This window comes from Siphateles boraxobius, unplaced genomic scaffold (genome assembly GCF_051911475.1).
Source record: "Siphateles boraxobius isolate OS27281-9 unplaced genomic scaffold, OSU_SipBor_1 42, whole genome shotgun sequence".
In the NCBI taxonomy this organism is placed as follows: domain Eukaryota; kingdom Metazoa; phylum Chordata; class Actinopteri; order Cypriniformes; family Leuciscidae; genus Siphateles; species Siphateles boraxobius.
Window position 1 is genome coordinate 1,270,747 of NW_027509053.1, and position 13,365 is coordinate 1,284,111.

At 44.3% G+C, this 13,365-nt stretch overlaps 4 non-coding genes across 4 annotated transcripts; all 4 read right to left on the reverse strand.

The window, feature by feature from the left end:
* Positions 1 to 7,292: 7,292 nt before the first annotated feature.
* Positions 7,293 to 7,365, reverse strand: trnav-cac (transfer RNA valine (anticodon CAC)). Its single transcript has one exon. It is a non-coding gene; the product is annotated as a tRNA-Val (tRNA).
* A 410-nt stretch (positions 7,366 to 7,775) lies between these two features.
* trnav-uac (transfer RNA valine (anticodon UAC)) lies at positions 7,776 to 7,848 on the reverse strand. The gene has a single exon. It is a non-coding gene; the product is annotated as a tRNA-Val (tRNA).
* Positions 7,849 to 8,430: 582 nt separating this feature from the next.
* Positions 8,431 to 8,503, reverse strand: trnav-uac (transfer RNA valine (anticodon UAC)). The gene has a single exon. It is a non-coding gene; the product is annotated as a tRNA-Val (tRNA).
* Positions 8,504 to 8,769: 266 nt separating this feature from the next.
* Positions 8,770 to 8,842, reverse strand: trnav-cac (transfer RNA valine (anticodon CAC)). Its single transcript has one exon. It is a non-coding gene; the product is annotated as a tRNA-Val (tRNA).
* Positions 8,843 to 13,365: the final 4,523 nt, after the last annotated feature.

Below are 13,365 nucleotides of genomic sequence, written 5' to 3' on the forward strand. Positions count from 1 at the left end.
CCCAGGTCTGGAAAATACGTCAACACAGTGGGATTTTCGGGACTGACACAGCTAATTCCAATGACAGCCCCTGTCAGCATAAAAGTCAAAGACTCTGAAATAAAGATTCCAATACTAGTGTCTGACCAAACGCCAGTCAACTTGTTGGGTAGGGATGCTATATGCAAATTGAACTTACAGATATGGTGCTCTCCTGAAGGGATATATATATAAAAAATACAGGTATAAAACAGATGTTAGTAATGGGTGGAGCTGAGCAACAAGAACAATAGACAAAAATATTTTGGATAGGGAATATAGATTGGGTAGTAGGGGACACACTTGAAAAATGGGGAAGATACAGTATATAAAAGAGCAACTTCAGAAACCAGTTTCCCCAGAAACCGAATTCCATTGTACAATGAGATATGATCCCCTTAGAGATCCAAAAATGGAAAAAGAGTGGTTAGGAGGAACTAAAGGACAGACTGTGTGTCTGACTTCAAATTACATAATTGTAGGACCAGAGGGAGCAGCGTTACAAATTGAACACTGTGAATTCACTAATACTTGGTTTAGAGTAGATGATTCAGTACCACATGTTACATTATTTATAAATGAGGGGAGTCAAGCACAAGATCTAGGCCCAATGATGTTAAAGGTAGAAGGAAAGCTTTGGTAAGCCACTGATAACCCTTTCATTTTTCAAACAAAATATATGACATATCTCAAAATCATCTGCACAACCAAAATGGTAGGGATTCCAAAATTGATAGTTGAGACAGTAGAGAAAGGCGAACTGAAGTCTAGAATGGACGAACTTATCTCAGAGATGGCGATGTACCACAACAAATCCAGCTAATTTTGTCCCGCTGGAGGGGGAAGGAACACCTAGTGAGTGTGTTTCTGTCTCTTTAGCTTTTACTCGTCTGAGACCAGATTTGGAATCAACACCAATTGTTGATCCAGACGTAGATTATTTTGTGGATGGCTCATGTTTTAGAGACCACTTAGGTAACCATGCTGGCTTTGCTGTTGTACAAAAAGATGGAGACAATTTTACCCCTGTGATAAGTCAACATTGTGAGCAACCTTTCTCAGCACAATTGGCCAAACTAAAAGCACTTACTGAAGCTTGCATATTGGCTAAAAACAAAGCAGCCAACATTTATACTGATTCTGCATATTTTACCCCTGTGATAAGTCAACATTGTGAGCAACCTTGCTCAGCACAATTGGCTAAACTAAAAGCACTAACTGAAGCTTGCATATTGGCTAAAAACAAAGCAGCCAACATTTATACTGATTCTGCATATGCCCACGGCGTATGTCACTTATTTGGTGCGGTGTGGAAGCAAAGAGGATTTAAAAAGAGTGGTGGAACCCCAATTCAACATGGAGACCAAATTACTAAATTGATTACAGCTATGATGTTTCCTACAAAATTGGCCATAATTAAATGCCAGGCCCATAAGAAAGAAAATGACTTTGTCATCAAAGGCAACATTGCAGCTGATATGCATGGAAAACAAGCCTCTGGATGCCAATTAGCTGTAATGGCACCCTAAGTCCTGATCCAGCCTCTCCCCACAGTAGAAAGTATTGCCCAAATGCAGTCCAGAGCAACACCACCTGAAATATATTTATGGCAGCAAAGGGGGGCGACAAGAGATGCAAACAACATATGGAGATCACATGAAGGCCACATGATAGCCCCCACCCCATTGTAAGAGTAAAAAGATACATGTTGGTTATCATAGACAGGTTACAGCCAAGAGGGATACCACATGAGTTTAAAGCTAGAGACAAGGCAGCAGCAGGACTTGAATCAATATTTGTATGGATAACGCCAAATACGAATATGGAATGGATTAATTACATATATTACAATCAGCATATATTATAATACAGATCAAGCACTTGTTGCCTTAGGTCACCAACTTAAATACACTAGCAGAATGACATGGCAAAACATACAAGCCCTGAACTGGTTACTGGCAGAAAAGGATGTCTAAGTATGTCTAATGTTTGGATCTGATTGTTGTACCTTCATCCCAAATAACACAGTCCCAGATGGATCATTTACTAAGGCTGTGAAGAAGTTGAAGGCCCTAAGACAAGAGGTTTCTGCGAATACGGAGAGAGACAGAAATTTGGGATACTGGTTTGATTCCATATTTGGATCATGGAAAGAATGGCTTATTGAAGTGAAAGTGAAAGTGACACGTGATGGCCAAGTATGGTAAACCATACTTGGAATTTTACCCCTGCATTTAACCCATCCAAGTAAGTGCACACACATTAGGAGCAGAGTAGTGAGTAGTGAACACACACACACTGCAAACGTGAATACACACACCCGGAGCAGCAGGCAGCCTTGAGTGGCACCCGGGGTGCGATTGGGGGTTAGGTGCCTTGCTCAAGGACACCTCAGTCATATTCCTGCCGGTACTGGAATTGAACCAGCAACCGAGTTGGGGGGCAGTCCAACTCTGTTACCATTAGGCCATGACTGCCCCTTATTAAGGTGGGAATAATAATAGCAGTGACTATTGGTGTTTTCTTTTTGCTGTTCTGCTGTGTTGTGCCTTTTCTCAGATCCATGCTGGCTAGTGCAGCTGCAAAACAAATGATCAATGTGTCAGTGAAACCATCAGGCATTGACATTGGATGCACCAACTCAGGAGTATATCCAATTGGCCCAGGCTTGGACGAACTGGATGACTTTGAGAGGTTGGATGAAGAAGCAAGGAATAAGGGTACCTTATTACTTTTGATTTTGATAATATTTTTACTCTGTTTTTGACAAGATAGGGAGATAACCCCACCGTGTATTTTGATTCGGGGATAAAACTAGTTAGAACAATTAGAGCATGGGTAGAGTAGGAAGTTAGTTAGAGTGTTACTATTTACACTTTAAATATATTCCTGTAACAAGTCAAGAAATTTAGAACTTACATGCATTAGACCATTGGAACATGTATATAGTTATAAGTGCAAAAGAGGAATTATTTGCAAGCGCGGTCATCGTCTGTTGAAGAAACACGAGCTGACTCAACTGGTGGTTTAAAAACCCGCTGTCTGCTCTAACACCAGATAGCGCCCCTGGCTGGACTGGGGCACCTCTGGCAACGATGGAGCAACCCAGATAGCACTCCAGGCCACCGGAAGCGCCTGCTCAGTTCCTCTGGCAACGTGGGACAGCTGCTGGAATTCAAGTTCATACACTGTGATTGTGTTATTGAATGTTTGATAACCTGAAGTAATGCATCCCCTTAAACTGATGATGTGATAGGAAGGTGAGATCTTTTACTCCACTCCAGCCAATTGGGGGTGGAGATGTTTGGTCTTACTATTCCTCCAGGGTGTACCCTTATGATGAAGGTTTATTGATAAAGTTGGATGGTCTAGATCGGCCATTTTTGATAGGTAATACAGAAAGAGATCTATTCATGAGGACACACCCTGGGTAAGAACGGTTTGAAGGTGGGACTAGAGAGAGTCCCAAAGGGGGGATGTGTTGGGGAATTTCATTTGTCTCATACATGGGTCTGAATATAAAATGCTGTAATGCTGGAGAAAACCAGGCCTAAGGATATGAGATGAACAGAAAACTAGGCCTGAGGGGAGGAGATGAACAGAAAACTAGGCCAAAAGGCAGGTTATAGGTAAGGACAGGAGAAGAAACTGGGTGAAAGGGCATGGAAAAGTACCTGAAAATCATGTATAAAGCCATTTTTAAAAGATACGCATGCGCAAAGAAGGTTGCCTCAATTAAAAAATAAAATATCGATGCAGGTGTTTTTAATCATGGTGACAGGTCAAGGAGGAGCAAGTAGAAAAAGATAACTGTATGAGCGCTAATTGGACACTTAACAATAAGAAAAAGGTATAAGACCTGAGCACTGGGCCCTTGTGAAGTCAGATGAGTGGCCGTCATCTAGTGATGGGCAGATCGAGGCTTCGTGAAGCAATGAAACAGTCGAAGCAAATGTGCCATTTTGTTTCGAGGCTTCGAATCAATCCGAAACCCGTCTCCACGGTGACACCTAGTGGTCACTTGCAGGTGTTGATCTGAAACAACCTTTACAAAGAGCTAATAAAAAAATGTGTTGGTTTTTTTTTTATTATTGTATTTTTGTAATATATGAAGCTTGTAACCTGTAGTCTCTTCACATTGCATAATATGATTTTGGTCATGAAAAATGAATATTAATAAAAATAAATCAAGCCACAATGTCTCCCTTTCTTATAGATTTTTATTCAAAAATATTAATTTCTCTGCTGTTGAAGGACTCAGTCTACTTCTTTTTTTACAGATAATTTCTCCAGCCTTTGAAAAAATTCTCTCAGAAAGGGACACTTGTTGCTGGCATACAAAGATATTTTTTAGCTAGGACATACAAATGAGGAAAGATTACTGCTCTCTCTTTCCAGTAAGGTAGAGGATCATGAGTTCTGGGCAAAAACGCATCGCTGAGGTATTTTTTCACTTCCACTGTGGCATCAGCTGTAGGATTGTGTATCATCTGGGTCTCACGGATACGATTGTCAAAATGTTCCCATAAACTGTCTTGTGTTTCAACTGGTGTTGATGATGATGGGCCTGATGTTGACATTTGTGGTTCTGAATTAAAAGAAAACGGCAATTAGTAACAAATCATAAACTGACAACACATATGAAGTATAAATTTCATGAATCACATTACATAAGATAACATAGACTGAAACTCACCAGGAGTTGTGTTTGAACGCATCAGTGAAGCACACTCCAGTGTGATGTGCTTTTCAGCATCCAGGGCTTTGGCAGGATTTCCAAAAGTCACATTTTTAAACCTTGGGTCCAGCAGTGTAGCCAGTGCCAAGGCTCTAAAAGCCTCGTACCCTCCACATCTGGAGTGCAGACCTTCTTGTAGATGTGAGCCTATGAGCCAACACAAGAGAAAACCATATTAATTAAAATAATGACAACAATATGAGAGTTATGGCCAATTACACGTATGGTCATAGTGTCCTACCTAATTGTACAGTTGATCCCTGCGTTGCATTTCCTTTTTTCTGTGCAAGCTTGTGCTGCAACATCCTGTACAATGGTATGAGCTTTGAAGCAGACACTCTCTGTTCCTCTGACATCTCTGTTGTTGCTAGTTTGAATGGTTGAAGAAGTGTCAATGACTGTTGAATAATGTCATACTCAAGACTTGTCAGGGGAGCAGTATCACTGTTTAAATTGGCAAGTCCAGCACCCACTGGCTCACGTTGCTCATACAAGCGTTGTAGCATGTCGAATGTGCTATTCCATCTCGTTTCAACCTCCTGTATCATTTTCAGACTTGGTCTGCCCATCAAGCTCTGCATCTCCACAAGCTTGTCCTTTGCTTTGCAGCTGGATCTGAACAACCCCACTATCTTTCTGGCTTTCTGGCGAATTTCATTGATGACTGGGGTTTGATCCAGGGCCTTTTTCACTATCAAATTCAAATTATGAGCAAAAAATGGGACATGGCGAAGGTTGAGTAGCTGGGCACTTAGGATCATGTTGGATGCATTGTCAGTCACCATGCAGTGAACTTTGGAGGTTATTCCCCACTCAGCCATTAGCAAGGCTTTAGCCTCCATGAGATGCTGGGCTGTGTGGGTTTGGTAAAACCTCCTTACACCCAGTAAAACAGTTGCCATTGTTGCCTCTGGTGTTATGTAATGGCATGTTACACCAAGATATCCATCCATATTAATGGAAGACCACATGTCAGCCGTAAGGCTAACAAATTCCGTCTTTTGTAGGTCCTCCATTGTCTTCTCCTTGGATGTGTTGTACCTTTCGCTGACCATTGTTTTAAGCACCTTCCGGGATGGGAGGACATAGCTTGGATCAAGCTTGTTCACAAAGGCCCTCAAACCCTCATCCTCCACGATGGTGAAGGGCTGCAGATCCTTCACCACCATGTTCAGAAGAGCCTCATCCAATTCCCTCTGTCTGCCTTTTAAAAGAGAAGATAAAACATACTTTCAGACAAATATATTGGAAAAATAGTAGCCTACCGTGAAAGTAGTCTACTGGTTCATTTGGAAACCTTCCTAAACAAAGTTATGTTATGAATAATAATGCTCAGTGTGCAGAGAAAGATAAAGTGCATTATAGAAATACAACAATTACAAAAAAACAAAATGATGTCTTGGCTGTAGATTGGGTACTCATATGTAGACATATAAAATGTTTATTCACAAAGTATAATATTATATTGACAACATTTGTTTTTAAAGTGATTGGCAGTTGTGATTGGGATGTTAGGCATGTCTTAGTCCATGGCCTTTCTAAACAATGGCCCAACACTTAGTTATTATATTTCACTTATAATTAGCCTATATCTATCTATTTTATATGTAGCCTATCTATCTAATAATCTATATGTATCTGTAATATATGTATCTATCTATTAATCTATATATATATATATATATATATATATATATATTTCTATCAATGCATCTATTAATGTGTCACTATATGTACTCTGTGTGTCTCTAAGTCAATGTGTAAATGTAAATTAAATCCTAAATATAACTAAACAAATCGCACTATAAATGTCACTATATCACCAAAAATCCGCTATCTCAAAACCAAACTCCTCTCACAAAAACCCACGATATGAAAATGCGTTGACAAAACTTTTATACTGTGTGATTGTGTGATTTGTTCCCGAACCGACCAATCAATGAAACCCTGATTCGGAGGAGCACTCCACCTGATGAAACACTTAGACGCTTCATTTAGCCGTTGTCACGTGACGTGGGTGTTTTGAATCACGCTTCGGATCAGTGTTTCGAATCATCTTTGCTTCGGGATCTCGCAAAGCTTCGGAACGTCTGTTTCGCGCCAGCCATCCTTACCGTCATCTCACTTTGTTGAACTGCTCAATAAAGTTATTCTTCTGAGACCTGAAACTTCGACTCTGAAAGATTTCTTCTGAGACCTGAACCAGACTTTGAAGACTTGAACCAAAGATCGAGAATTTGCCACAACAATAACCACTACACTACGGAAACTTGATTTGGACGTCAGTCCCACCTCTTCTAGGGTACGCTTGTTCAAAAGCAACTGAAATTATAGACTGCCCAGTGTTTTTAACATGGCAAAAAGCTGCTAATTTTGTTGGCAGACCAAATATTTTTTATTACTGTACAGGAAACCTCAATGGTCATTTGTTTTATTTTTGTCCTTTTCTAAAGAGATTAAACCACAAACATCCCTGCAAGTGTACTGACCTGCTCAACAGAAAATCGCACACGAAATTTTTGCAAAAACCACCCACAGTTTCCACCCAGTTTCGAACTGGGGACCGTTCGCGTGTGAAGCGAAAGTGATAACCACTACACTACAGAAACACGTCTGGCTGCAGACATAAATCTTTAGGTGCACGCTTATTAAAAAGCATATAAAGGAAATAAGCGCTGCACCCACCTAGCGTGGCAAACAGTTAAAATTTTCTGTCAGAATCCAACCACTGTTTCTGCTCGGTTTCGAACCGAGCACCTTTTGCGTGTTAGGCGAATGTGATGACCACTACACTACAGAAACCTATTAATGGAGCATGTGCTTTTTTAGAAGATGGCTCCTTCCCATAATCTGCTCTGCAAGCAGTGTGACAGTCTGTGAATTCCACAAACAACAGAACAGAGGTCATTCGGCATGGCAGTCTGCCTACAGCTCCTTGGTACGATGGCCTTCACCTGTCTCCAAAGTAAGGGTTTTGTAGCGAATTGCAGCATTTATATTTAACATGCCTCCACTTACTTGTTTCCAACCAGTTTTGAACTGAGGACCTTTCGCGTGTAAAGCGAACGTGATAACCACTACACTACGGAAACTTGATTTGGATGTCAGTCCCACCGCTTCTAGCGTACGCTTGTTCAAAAGCGACTGAAACTATAGACTGCCCAGTGTTTTAAACATGGCCAAAAGCTGCTAATTTTGTTGGCAGACCAAACTGGGGACCTTTCACGTGTGAGTCGAACGTGATAACCTCTACACTACGGAAACACGTCTTCAGGTTGCAGACATAAATCTTTAGGTGCACGCTTGTTAAAAAGCGTATAAAGGAAATGAGCGCTACACTCACCTAGCGTGGCAAACAGTTTAAATTTTCTGTCAGAACCCAAGCACTGTTTCTGCTCAGTTTCAAACCAAGGACCTTTCGCGTGTTAGGCGAATGTGATGACCACTACACTACAGAAACCTATTGACGAGACGGATGTGCTTTTTAGAACATGGCTCCTTCCCATAATCTGCTCTGCAAGTAGTGTGACAGTCTGTAAATTCCACAAACAACAGAACAGAGGTTATTCGGCATGGCAATCTGCCTACAGCTCCTTGGTACGATGGCCTTCACCTGTCTCAAAAGTAAAGGTTTTGTAGAGAATTGCAGCATTTATATATAACATGCCTCCACTTGTTTCCGCCCAGTTTTGAACTGAGGACCTTTCGCGTGTAAAGCGAACGTGATAACCACTACACTACGGAAACTTGATTTACATATCAGTCCAACCTCTTCTAGTGTATGCTTGTTCAAAAGCGACTGAAACTATAGACTGCCCAGTGTTTTTAACATGGCAAAAAGCTGCTAATTTTTTTGTCAGACCAAACATCTTTTATTACTGTACAGGAAACCTCAATGGTCATTTGTTTTATTTTTGTCCTTTTCTAAAGAGATTAAACCACAAACATCCCTGCAAGTGTACTGACCTGCTCAACCGAAAATCGCATATGAAATTTTTTCCAAAACCACCCACAGTTTCCGCCCATTTTCGAACTGGGGACCTTTCGCGTGTGAGGCGAACGTGATAACCACTACACTACGGAAACACGTCTTCAGGTTGCAGACATAAATCCTTAGGTGCACGCTTATTAAAAAGCATATAAAGGAAATAAGCGCTGCACCCACCTAGCGTGGCAAACAGTTTAAATTTTCTGTCAGAATCAAACCGCTGTTTCTGGTCGGTTTCGAACCGAGGACCTTTCGCGTGTTAGGCGAACGTGATGACCACTACACAACAGAAACCTATTGATGAGGCACATGTGCTTTTTAGAAGATGGCTCCTTCCCATAATCTGCACTGCAAGCAGTGTGATAGTCTGTAAATTCCACAAACAACAGAACAGAGGTCATTCGGCATGGCAGTCTGCCTACAGCTCCTTGTCAAAAGTAAGGGAAATTAGGTAGTTCATGGAAATATCCCTATTAATTTAAGTTGCCATTGGACGCTTAAGCACTCGGAGGGATCTCTGCTCCAAATGGACGCCCATTTGCCGCTTAAGTTAATGGTGAAATGGACACTTTGCGTTTTTGGGGTGTAAGGCGTATGAATGCATTGCATTGCCCATAGGGCCCTGGATGGACAGGCTGGTGGTGGTGGACCGGTGGTGGACAGGCTGTAAACTCAGGCAGTTCTCCTTCAACTGGTGGACAGGCTGTTTTCATCCAACGACCCATCATCAGTCTGGAATGGCCTGAGGAACATCATCAACTACAAGTCACCATCCCCTCGATCTGTGGACAATCAACACCTGGCTGACGATTTAAATTCATTTTACTGCCGGTTTGAAAAGCCCTCATTAACACCACACACCCGGTCTGATCTGCACTTCACACTTTCAGCATCACCTCCTGCACTCCAATTATCACTCCCCCCTCCTGCCATCCAACCTGAGCTTAAGGTCTGTGTGGAGGACGTGAGCCGAGTCTTCAAAAAACAGAAGACTAGGAAAGCCTCAGGCCCAGACGGCATCTCATCTGCTTGTTTAAAAGCCTGCGCTGACCAACTGGCCCCGGTCTTCACGCAGATCTTCAACAGATCATTGGAGCAGTGTGAAGTTCCCTGCTGCTTCAAACGCTCCACTATCATTCCTGTCCCCAAAAAACCCAAAATCACTGGACTTAATGACTACAGACCTGTCGCTCTCACGTCTGTGGTCATGACGTCGTTTGAAAGACTGGTGCTGGCCCACCTGAAGGACCTCACTGGACCCTTGCTGGATCCCTTTCAGTTTGCTTACAGAGCAAATAGGTCTGTGGATGATGCAGTCAACATGGGACTGCATTATATCCTGCAACATCTCGACAGACCAGGGACTTATGCAAGGATCCTCTTTGTGGACTTCAGTTCGGCCTTCAATACCATCATGCCTGGTCTTCTCACAGCCAAACTGACCCAGCTCTCCATACCATCCTCGATCTGTCAGTGGATCACCAGCTTCCTGACGGACCGGCAGCAGCGAGTGAGACTGGGGAAACACACATCCAAGACACTCACAATCAGCACCGGAGCCCCCCAAGGGTGCGTTCTCTCCCCACTGCTCTTCTCCCTGTACACTAATGACTGCACTTCTAAAGACCCCACTGTCAAGCTCCTGAAATTTGCAGACGACACCAATGTCATCGGTCTCATCAAAAACGGTGACGAGTCTGCTTACAGACTGAAGGTTGAACAGCTGGCTGCCTGGTGCAGTTATAACAACCTTGAGCTGAACACGCTCAAAACAGTGGAGATGATCGTGGACTTCAGGAGGAACAGCTCAGCACTCCCCCCACTCACCATCATGAACAGCACTGTGGAAGCAGTGGAGTCATTCAGGTTCCTGGGCACTATCATCTCTCAGGACCTGAAGTGGGACAATCACATTGACTCCACTGTGAAAAAGGCCCAGCAGAGACTGTACTTCCTTCGCCAGCTGAGGAAGTTCAACCTGCCACAGGATCTGCTGATTCAGTTCTACTCAGCCGTCATTGAGTCTGTCTTGTGCGCTTCCATCACTGTCTGGTTTGGTTCAGCTACCAAATCAGACATCAGGAGACTACAACGGACAGTCCGGACTGCGGAGAGGATCATTGGTGCCCCCCTGCCAAACCTCCAGGACCTGTACTCTTCCAGAGTGAGGAAGAGAGCAGGTAAAATCATCACAGACTCCACTCACCCTGGACACCACCTGTTTGAACTGTTACCGTCAAGACGGAGACTCAGATCACTGGCCACAAGAACATCTCGGCACAGGAAAAGTTTCTTCCCCCAGGCCATTTCCCTCCTGAACAGTTAACACTCCTCCCAAGGCATATGCCTGTAAGTGCAATACTCCCACTGTTTAGTGCAATATCCTACAACTCAGGTGATACTTATATGTAGATTTATTTATTTATAATATTCAAAACACTGTAAATAGGTTCATAATCTGTAAATCTGAAAATGTCTATTCTGACTAAACCAAACTGTGATAGTTTTATTCTCATATATTTATATTTATATTTTTATTTTTTTTATTCTTATAATTTGTAGTATTATGTTTCACGTTTCATGTTGTATTTGTATTTGTATAGTCCACTGGAAGCCTCAGTACCAAAACAAATTCCTTGTGTGTGCAAGCACACTTGGCAATAAAGCTCTTTCTGATTCTGATTCTGATTCTGAAATTCCACAAACAACAGAACAGAGGTCATTCGGTATGGCAGTCCTTACAGCTCCTTGGTACGATGGCCTTCACCTGTCTCAAAAGTCATGCCGATCTTTATGGGAGCTCCCTGGGCACAGCGCTATGGAGGGCCAGGATCGGAGTTGGGCTTGCACGATTGGAAGGCTCAGACGGAATATCTGGCCGGATTACAGGGACTGAGTGCATCACAGAAAGTACAGTTTGTGTTGGGGTCTTTGGAAGGAGAAGCCAAAAGAGAAGTTTTTGCTGCATCGGAAGCCACACGGGCTACCGCGAAAACTATCTTCGATTTCCTGTCCGGATTATATGGAGACTCTACCCCGGTGGCCACTCTTCGTACCCAGTTCTTTAACTATCAACAGGGGCCTAAGCGGACTCTTCGGGCATACTCCTTGAAATTGCGGGAGCAGTTTGGCCGGCTTTTGGGTGAACTTCGTCGGGGTCGAGTCGAGGTCGGATCTATGGTGAGAGAGAGGTCGTATTCGGAGAAGGGGCGAGCTCCTGTGCGCCGCCCCCTACGTCCTGTGGGCCCCCGGTTCCAGTGGGATGACCAGGGAAGGCCCATCTGTATTAATTGTGGAGACCCGGGACACATCAGTCGTCAGTGTGGGCTCCGTCGGGTTCTCAAGGGGGTTTTTAGTCCCACCGGCTACTGTGGGTCAAGTGGCCGGGACCCCTTTGTGTGACCCTCCTTCTGTTCCTGTTTTACGAGACGACAGGGTTGGGCGCTGTCCCACCGTGGAGGTTCAAGCTAACGGAGTCACGATAGATTGTCTGGTCGATACAGGTTCTCAAGTTACGTTATTTTCGGAGAGCCTGGCCCAGGAGTTGGTTGCAGATCATTGGCTCCAAGCAGTGGACGCTTCTAGGCTGACTTTACGGGGGCAAATGGTCTGGACATCCCTTACACTGGGTACATCGTGGTAGACTTTCTGGTCCGAGGGGTTCCCGTCCAACAGAAAGGGGTCGTTATCGTCCGAAATCATTGCTTGGGCATTCATCGAGCACTCCTAGGGAGGAACGTTATACTGGATTGCTCGGAGGAATTGTTTCTGGGCCGGCCGGCTCGGACTTCTCTGTCATCGGCGAAGCAGGACAGGGACCGGATTCTGGCCGATTGCCGAAGAGTGCACGTGGCTAGTCAAGTGAAGGAGAGAGAAGGCATCGGTCGAGTAGCCTGTCGGTACGCTTTGTCTGTCCCAGCCCAGAGCGAGACCGTGCTTTGGGTCCGAGTACCTGCAGGACCCTGTGGGACGGGTACCTGTGTCCTGGTGGAGCCCCATGAGGACTGTCAACCCATTGAAGTCGCACACGGGCTGACGGCCATCCACCGTGGGCGAGTCTCAGTAAAGGTGCGGAATGCCAATCCCTACCCCGTGCTCCTTCGTCGACACCAACGTCTGGTTCGAGTTTCCTCGGTACGCTCTGCCCAGGTTCACGAGCATCAGTACGTCTGCTTCAGGCAGGTGAGCTCTGCGGTGGTGGAAGTCGCCGTCCGCCCAGTTGAGGCAGAACCAGGCTCTGTGGGAGGAGGGGTGCCGACCCATTTGATGGGAGAGTCCCTGAAGGGTGAAAATCTGGAGGAGGAACAGGTGTTACAGCTCCAGGAGCTCTTGAGAAAATGGCAACATGTGTTCTCGAACCACGAAGAAGACTATGGCTGCACAGGGGTAGTGAGGCATCAAATACCTACCGGTGAGGCGATGCCTAGCCAAGAGCGGTATCGTCCGGTGCCACCCACCCTCTATGCCGAGGTCCGCGCCCTGTTGAAAGGGATGCTGGAGGGAGGAATTGTTCGAGAGAGCAGTAGTCCGTGGGCGGCGCCAATTGTTCTGGTTCAGAAGAAAACGGGAGCTTGGAGGTTCTGCGTTGACTACCGCAAACTCAACAGTGTAACGAAGAAAG